Source organism: Dasypus novemcinctus, chromosome 18 (genome assembly GCF_030445035.2).
Source record: "Dasypus novemcinctus isolate mDasNov1 chromosome 18, mDasNov1.1.hap2, whole genome shotgun sequence".
Taxonomy (NCBI): domain Eukaryota; kingdom Metazoa; phylum Chordata; class Mammalia; order Cingulata; family Dasypodidae; genus Dasypus; species Dasypus novemcinctus.
Window position 1 is genome coordinate 14601833 of NC_080690.1, and position 9780 is coordinate 14611612.

The window sequence follows — 9780 nt, forward strand, 5'->3', positions numbered from 1 at the left end:
GCGCCGCCCACACTTCCCGTACCGCTGACGACAACAGAAGCGGACAAAGAAACAAGACGCAGCAAATAGACACCAAGAACAGACAACCAGGGGAGGGGGGGAAATTAAATAAATAAATAAATCTTTAAAACAAAAAACAAAAAACAACATGTGATATATATGATACAAAGATCTCACTTTGTAAGCAAGATATTATGTCAGGATGGGAGGGGTTATTTCACAGTAGGGTGGGCTGGGAAGGCCTCTCTGATGTCTTTTGAACAGAAATTGGAGGGAGGGATTCTTCTAGGGAGAGATGTGAGCTTGTGCAAAAGTCCCGAGGCAGGAGCGTGCCTGGCATGTGCAAGGAAAGGCAAGAGGGCCAGTGTAGCTGAAGAGAAGTGTGCAAGTGGGGAGGAGGGAATAAGGCCATAGAGGTAGCTGGGGGCAGGTCGTGCAGGGCTTGTGAGCCACTGTAAGGATTTGGGCGTTTACTCCAAGTGAGGCAGGAAGCATTGGGAGATATTTTTTGTGAGTGACTGTTATAAAAATAAATTTTATTGAGGTATAATTTACAGTCAATAAAATCCACCAATTTTAACCATTAAAAAAAAATCTCACTTTGTGCCCATACCCATAGATCCGTTGTCATGCCTTTTCCTCAAACCTCCGTGACCCTGATCTCCCAATATTCCTCCTTATAGTCCCCTCACCTATCAGTCAAGTCATTCACCATTGCCGATGGGTCCATGTATAGATATATACACACACACACACACATATATTTTTCTGAGGTACCAGGGCTGGGGATTGAACCCGGACCTTGTATGTGGGAGGCCAGTGCTCAACCACTGAATCCCGTCGGATCCCCTGAGCTGTTTTTTTCATTTGTTTTCTTGTGTTTTTTTTTTGTTTTTTTTAATGAGGCACCAGGGACTGGTCTTGGGACCTTCCATATGGGAAGCAGAGACTCAACCTCTTGAGTAACATCCTCTCCCCATGTACATTTTAAAATGCTTTTTATTTCAAAATTTCCAAAATTCACAAACACTATGCACCCACAAACAACAGCTCCCATTGTTAGAGGTTTGCAATAATTAACAAGCTGTAGCTCAGTTTCCCCTGATATGCATTGGGGAAAGGCAAACCCATCCCCCATCAGCCTACGTGTCCAAGGGCAGGCACTTCCCCGCAGGGTAAACAAAGAAACCACATAGAGATGAGAATAAAGGAAAATGGAAACCTTCCCTACCTACATATCAGAGGAAGATAAAATTCCTACAAAACAAAGAAACATCTGCTCCTGCAGCATTCCAAGAAATCAGAACTCCCTAACCCACTATCTTCTAGTCACTATCAGGAAAAGTTCCACCTCTAAGGACTTCCCATTGACCCCTGCACTTCACTCAGACTCTCAACCCCTCCTACCAACTATCATTTCCCGCCTAGGAAAGTTCTGTATAAATCCAAATCCCCCCTTCCAGGGGCGGGCTGAAGTCTCTCTAAACCCCTCCAGGCTGGTGGAGGGGCTGAGTCTGTTCTTCAGACCCCCTCTGTTGGGAAAACTTCTCAATAAATCTTTGTCTCTAGTCAGTCAGTCTCCGTGTCCCAGTAAGTGCCATATTTTCTCCAACACCCACTTTCCCCATAACTCCATCTCCTGGTACCCTCTATTCTTACAAATTTGCTATTTCCAGATATTTCATATTTCACAGCATAATGTTTTCAAGATTCATTCATGTATCAGATGTCACATGTATCAGAACTTCACTCCTTTTTATGGCTGAATAATGTTCCATTACATGTATATACATTTTGTTTAACCATTCATCTGTTGATGGACACTTGGACTGTTTTTACCTTTTCGCTCTTGTGAATAACGCTGTTATGAACATTGGTGTACAAGTATCTGTTTGAGACCTGTTTTCAATTCTTTGGGGTATATACCTACTATTGAAATTGCCGGGTCATATGGTAATTCTATATTTAACTTTTAAAAAAATTTCTCTTCCCTTCCCTGCCCACCCCCCCCCAGTTCTCTCTGTCCATTTGCTGTGTGTTCTTCCGTGTCCGCCTGTATTCATGTCAGCAGCACCTGGAATCCGTGTCTCTTTTTGTTGTGTCACCTTGCTGTGTCAGCTCTCTGGGTATATTTAACTTTTTGAAGAACTGCCATACTGTTGTGCACAAGGGCACCATTTTATATTCCCACCAGTAATGTACAAGGGTTTCAGTTTCCCCACATCCTCTCCAACACTTGTTAATTCCATGTATAGTCTTATCTTGGCCCATTTTCTTTCCCTAGAACATAGACCAAAGTTCTGCCAATTGGGAGGATTTCAGGGTTAGCTGTAAGTGGGGTGCTAGTGTAGCCTCAGTCCATTTGCAGTTTATATCCCCATATTCTGCCAACCCATTCATGAATCAACCTGGAACCTTTTCCTCCTTTGTCAGCTGGCCGTGAGGTCACCCATATGGCCATTGGTGTGAGCTGAGGGAGGAGGAGGCGCTGGGGAAGCAGTGATGGATAACTGGAGTCTGGGTCACTTATGTCCACAGCTTACTTTGCCCTCTGGCCCTGCTGGTGCCCAGTTTTGGTTTGTGTCCCTTTCCTCGGGCGATGGATTGCTTTTGGACCTACCTGACTTCATGACTTGGCAGGTCTGCTAGAATGCAATTCATGGTGAGCAGCTCTGGTGATAGGATCACGTGCTGGCTCATGATCAGACACAGCACGTCCATCAGGGCCCAGCGGCAGCCCAGGAGGAGTCTCCTGACTGGTGTATCGCTGTCTGCTGCAGCTATCAGGGCCCTGCCCCAGGACCTAGGGCTCTCCATTGGGCTCCTTTGGGGCCTCACCATGAACTCTACCCGGCACGTTCCCTGAACACAGAACCTCTAATACGCCAGGTCTGCCAGTGATATGGCCCCGGTGGCAGGGCTGTGTGCACTGTCATCTGGACTGCTGCGGTGCACTTTCCTGCTCTGGGCCCCACTCAAAACCAGCAGGCTCTGTGTCACTCTGTTGGTGGGGCAGGTCAGTGTCCCAAGGACAGAACGTACTGCCTGAGAACCTGAAGAGGTGTACCAGATGCTGTGCTTCCTTCCCTGTTGTTCGAGGTGCAAATTTAAAGAATTTGTCCTGCACTTCGGTGTGGGGCGGGGGTGGATGTTGTGGACATCTACACACTAAAAGCTGCACTGCGGTGGTGGGGCCCTGGAGCTCCAGAGGGTTTCTCTCCATCCCCCCTTCACTGCATCTGTCTTAGCAAGGCCTCCAATACCCTTGCCTCTTATTCACCTTATCCAATTAACATGTCTTGATTAGTGAACGAGTGTGATGTTCAGTGACAGTCCAGACAGGCAGGGGCCCTTCTGGCTACATTTTGACAGATGGTAGGGAGTTAACATAGCCTAGAGAGACAGCAAGGGTCAGTGCTGACTGCAGGCCCCCCAGCCCCACCCTGGGTATTGCCTTCCCCCTACACCCACTCTCCTCCCTCCTTGGCCTCCTTCCAGGTTCTCACCTCCAGGGTCACCTGCCAGGGCCAGGAGCCAAACAGCATCCTCCCTACTGACAGTTCACTTCCCTAGAGGCTGCTGGGCATGGGGTTAAGGGCGTGGGGATTGGCAGGAACCCCATTGTCTGGGGGTGGGCCTTGAGGTGAGGGCTGGAGGCAAGGTGGGCTGTGGCTCTGCCCACGGTCCCCATGCCCCAGGCTTCACTCACCCCAGCCCTCACCCAGCCTTTGGGACGCCTCACCCCCTCCTGGAAGCCTGCCCTGGCTGCCCACCGCAGTCTGGGAATGTGCCAGGGGCAATGCATCTGCCTCTGCTAGGCAGTGGGATGCAGGCGAGTCAGACTCCACCCCACCTGGGGGTCCTGGGGCAGCCTCAGGCCCAGACTAGGCAGCCAGGTGGAGTGCGGGGTCCACCACAGCAGCCGCACGTGGCCCCTGGTCCATCACAGGGCAGGGCCTTGGGCCCCTGGGTTGGATCCCGGTGCAGTCACTGCCCGGCTCCACTGCTCTGAATCTAGTTTCCCGAGCAGTAAAATGGGGCCATCAAGTTGCCCACCTCATGGGGTTCAAGGCGATTTAGTGGGCTCAGTAGTGGATGGGAGCTTGACAGGGCTGGGCTCAGGATCCCTAAAAGGATGTCAGAGCCAAGCCACAGCTCAGCCCACCTGCTCGCCTTCGGAGCTTGTATGGGAACCGCCAACTGCACCCAGGAATTTCGGTCCCTCTACACTCGGCTTCCCTGCCCCCAGCATATGGGTGCAAGGCCTCAGGGCACCCCAGGAACATCCCGGGTGCTGGGAAGGGGAGCGGCGCCACCTTGAGGGGGCCCTGGTGGTCTGGGCCAAGCCCCCACCCTCCCTGTGGTAGAGATGAGTCTGAGGCTCAGAGCAGGAGACAGTCACCCCGCTTTCCCCCTTGCTGGCCTCAGGGCTGGGGCTGGAGGGAGACAGGCTCCGGCCTCTGCCTGGCCCAGCATGGACCAGAGGCAGAGCCCATGAGGGCCCAGCAGGGGAGGAGCCAGAGGAGGGTCCTGGTGCCACAGGCAGGGTGAGGGATGTCGCCTGAGGCTCCCCCTTATATGCCTGTGCCCAGGCTGTTATCTGGAGACTGGGGCGATAAGCCCTTTCCTGGGACTCTGCCCACCTGGTCAGGGAATGCCAGCACGGCTTTGGCGCCAGGGCCTGGGACAGCAGCAGCTGCGACCCAGGGCTGAGCGTGGGGCCAGGGCCAAGGTCAGGCCAGGGCTGAACAAGCTGCCTGTTCCTGAGCCAAGAGGAGGGGGCTGGGCTGCTCGGGCTTCCTCCCCAGGCCCTGCCTCTTGAGGGGTCGTGTGGGCACAGCGGGCCTGGCCCGGAGGCCCCTCCAACTTGAGTCCAGAAGGCCTGGGGCTGAAGCCCAGTCTAGCCTCCTGCGGTCCGGAGCATCTTGGACGAATGATTGATTCCCTCTGTTTAGTGGTTCACAAGCCCCTGGCGGGGCCGTCGACTCTGGGAAAGTTGAGGGAGCCAGGCCTGGAACCAGGGTGCTGGGCAGCCAGGGGGCTGAGCAGGCTCCACCTGGCCTCAGGGTGGGCAAGAGGCGCAACTGAAGGCTCAGGCCGACATGGGCTGGTCGCTCAGGCTCCTGCGCTGTGGCTTGGAGGGGCAAGCGGCCCACTGTGGTCCAGAGGCACCAGGCAAACGGGTCAGGTTGAGCAGGCGGCACCCTGGGGTAAAACTGGGGTCCAGAGACCGGCCCCAGGCTCCTGCTCTCACCCAGGCAAAGGCACATGGGGTCAGCTCTGGGCAGGGCTGTGGCGCCGGGCACCTGGTTTGGGGCTTGGGCACCAGGGTAGACAGTGGAGTGGCTTCCCAGCACCTGGGAGCTGGGGAGGGAGAAATGTCGAGCAGAGGCGGTCAGGCCCGGTGCTCTCCTGACACTGGTTTCCATCGCCTTGACGATCGGGCCGGGCAGGGGCTCACGGCACTTTTTGGCACCACAGCTGGGGGCTTGGGCAAGTTTATCAGGCTCTTGGACCCTGTTTCTGTGCATGTGAAATGGGGGTGCCTGGGGAACAGGTCTCGTGGAGGTAAGGGTGAGCACACGTAAGCATGCTAGGACCAGACCCAGCACAGCTCATTCTTTTCGCTGCTCTGTTTCTTGCGAGAATCGCCTGTTCTAGTGCATTCTAGACGCTTGATGATGTGAGGGATGGGGCTAGCGGGCGAGACATCAGGACACAAAGCAGAGGCACTGGGTGGGCCCTTCTGCGTAAAGCCATACAGCACCCTCAAGCTCATCATCCACTCCCCCAGCGCCCCCTCCAGGTGCTCCAGGTGCTCTGGACTACAACAAAATAAACACAAATTTCTACCTTCAGCAAACTTACCTGGGAAGAGGGGTAGGAAGGCAGGGGAAAAGAGTGCATTACAAAGTGAGTACTGGGAGGGGGTTCAATCCCCAGTACCTCCTAAGAACAAAACAAAACGAAAATGAAAAACGTCTCTCTTATTGGGGAGCCGATGGAGCTCAGTGGTTGAGCACCTGCTTCCCTTGTACAAGGTCCTGGGTTCAATCACAGGTACCACATAAAAAAAAAATAAGTAAAATATACATGTCCCAGCTAAGGAGTTATTTTTATTTTTAAATATACTATGGCCTCAGAGGGCCAGTTGCAGGCAACTGCCGTGGCAGGCTTGTGGCAGCCCCTGAAGGCAAAGGCAGCCGCCCTGACGCTGCGAGGGTCTGGCCTGGGGCACAAGGTGCAGGTCGCGCTGGGGGAGGACTGGGGAGGGGGGCCACGGCCCACGGCCAGGCCAGGCCCGGTTGCCCCGTGGCAGTGGCCATGGGAGCCGACAGTTGGCCGGGCGCACTTGCACCCCCTTCCCACAGAGGCTGCGAGGCTTTGGGAAGTGGCGCAGCTGCAGCGGGGGCGGGGAGAGTGCTCCGGGCCGCAGGGGCCCCCTTGCTACTCGGGGGATGGCAGCTCCAGGGGCCCTTTGCTACCCTGAGCACACGTGGAGCCAGCGTGCTCCCCACACCCCCACCCCAGGTGAAGGACACCTGAAAGGGGGAGTACTTGGATGCCAGGTGGCCTCTGCCAGGAGTCAGGGAGCAAGGCTGGGGACCTGGCCCCTTCCACGTTCAGGGCAAGATGAGAGATGGGGAGCGGGCAGGGTGCCAGCAGCGCTGGGGCCTCTGCAAGACAAAGAGGGCAGGCAGAGGTGTGTGTTGGGGTCCCCAAAGATTCCACGCTCCTCAGCCACCTTTTCCTTTTATTTTTTTAAATATAAGTGTATTTTACTTAAGGTAAAATGTAGCCATTTTGCATGTAAGTCTATGAGTTTTGACAAAAGCATATACCCCGTGACCGCCACACCTTTAAGATACATAGAGGGAAGTGGATGTAGCTCAACAGATAGAGCGTCTGCCTACCATATAGGAGGTCCAAGGGTTTGACACCTAGGGCCTCCCGGCTCCTGTGAGCTGGCCCCGGGCACTGCTGCTGCGTGCAAGGAGTGCCAGCCCACGCAGGGATGGCCCCGCATAAAGGGTGCCTCCCGTGCAAGGAGTGGCCCCCATGCAAGGAGTGGCCCCTGCACAAGGAGAGCCACCCGTGCAAAACTGCAGCCCGCCCGGGAGCGGTGCCACACACAGAGAGCTGACGCAGTAAATTGACGCAACAAAAAGAGACATATATCCCCAGTGCTGCCTGATGAGAATACAAGCAGACACAGAAGAACACACAGTGAATGGACAGAGAGCAGACAACAGGGGTGAATAAATAAATAAATGTTTGGTTTTTTTTTAAAGATACTTAGAAACCATTTCCTTCACCCCAGAAGATTCCCTCTTGCCCCTTTCCACTCAATCCTCTGTCCACAGAAACAACCACTGTTCTGACTTTTTTCCCCACAGATCAATTTTCCCTGTTCTGGAATTCCACGTGAATGGAATCATGCCCTGAGTACTCTTTTTTGGTCTGCTCTCTTCCCTCAGCAGGCTATTTTTGAAGTCCATTTGTGGCTGGCATGTATCAGCACTCCGTTCCTTTTAATTGCTAAGCAGTATTCCACTGTATGAATGCACCCCAATTTGTCCATTCTCTGGCTTGGGGTAATTTGAATAAAGCTGCTATAAACATCGTGCCCAGTCTTTGAACCAGTTTCTCCCATGTTTGGGCGGGCACTATGAAGTAGAACGGTAGACTGGTAAGGCAGGTGTGTGTGGACTGGACACTGTTTCCACTCTGATTGTCCATCTGTCCTTTAAGAGCCAAACAGGAGGATTCGATCACGTGCCCCATGTCGAGCCTCCCTCATCTTCCTTCGCCAATTCTTCCTGCCCCTTCTGATGTGCTTACACACACACGTACACATACACATATGTTCCCATGTATTTTTGCTTAAGTATTTGAGGGTTCGCTGCAGATATTGTAGATCATTTTTAAATTATCTTCATTATCTGTACTAAAATTTTTAACTACAGAATAATGTGAGTGTACTTTTCAAGAAGTTGAAAGCAATAAAGAGGGAAGCAGACTTGGCCCAGTGGATAGGGGGCATCTGTCTACCACACGGTAGGTCCGCGATTCAAACCCTGGGCCTCCTTGACCCGTGTGGAGCTGGCCCATGCACAGTGCTAATGCGCGCAAGGAGTGCCGTGCCACGCAGGGGTGTCCACGGGTAGGGGAGCCCCCCACACAAGGAGTGTGTCCCATAAGGAGAGCCGCCCAGCATGAAAGAAAGTTCAGCCTGCTCAAGAATGGGGCCACACACATGGAGAGCTGACCCAACAAGATTATGCAACAAAAAGAAACACAGATTCCTATGCCACTGACAACAACAGAAGCAGACAAAGAAGAACACACAGCAAATAGACACAGAGAACAGACAGCTGGGCTGGGGGTTGGGGAAGGGGGGAGAAATAAATAAATCTTAAAAAAAAAAAAAGCAATAAAGATACAATTCAAATGATCTTTCAAACCTCATGTCTCCTCACAGTCCCCTTTGCACCTAAGACTTCAGTCACCGTTCTCCAAATCCATAAGCCCAAAACGTCCTGCCTCTGTGCCTTTGCCCTGCTGTTTCTTCCAGTGTTAGTGACCTGCAGAGAACTGGAACTGACAGACAGACACAAACACACGTGCACTTATATAGATACACATACATAGGTATGTATATCCTCACATGACTGGGCATTGGCAGATCCAAATTCCATAGGGCAGGCTGTAAGCTATCAATTCTGATAAGGGTGACACCGAATTCCCAGAAGCTGGCTGACTGAGGTAGAGAGAGAAATTCTTCTGACTTGTGAAATCCTCAGCTCTGGCTTTAAGACCACCAGCCAACTGTGAAATATGAGGAGACTCCCCTCATTGCTGAGGGTGCTCTCCTTTGTTGACTGTAGACACAATCAGCTGCAGACTATACACACAAATTTATCTATGAAATACCCTTACAGTAACATCAGGCCCCAGCTTGCCTGACCAAACAACTGGACATTAACCTAGCCGAGTTGACAATGAACTTGACCATCATGCTCACTTAGAACACCCACCCCTCGTCCGTCCTCGGGGCTGTGAGCTCCTTCCGGCAAATTGGATGAATGCCCCAGACACCTCTGTGCAAGCCTAAGGAATGCAGCTTCACTGATACCCTTCTAGCATAGGGGGGGATACTGTGCACAAAGAGATGAACATTGGTAACTGTCAGACAAAAAGAGTTTTAGAGGCAGATTCTAGTGAGCATGATTTAGGAAAACCTTAATTGGTTTGTTTAAATTTTGCCTTTTTCTGTATGCACAAGTGATAGATGATTTTAAAAATCTTTGTGTAGGGGATGGGGAGTGGGGTATAAGGGAAACTCTTGTGTTTCTTAATGTAACGTTTTATGTGATCTATCTTTAAAAAGAAAGCAATTTAAAAAATCTATGTGTAAATAATGTAGGTCTTACAATCATAAATTTAACTTAAAAATTCTAAGTGATAAAAAAGCATTGTTTCATAGTTTAATTGGAGCATTTCCCCCTTAGTGGTATATATAATAATAGGTGATGGATAATTGATAGTATCGTTGGATGAATGTATTATGGTTCCAGCAGGAAACACATGGCACATGCAACACATGAAACACATGGTTTAGGGAGACTAGAAGGATAATACAGGAGCTCAGGGCTAACGACAGGAGGGATGTGCTTTGGGGCTGACACTGCAAGACACAAGAAGGTAACATGCATGGGGGAGGCTCCCTCTGGGCTGTGGCCCTCCAGAGAAGACCACGGTCAACCCAACCATCTGGGC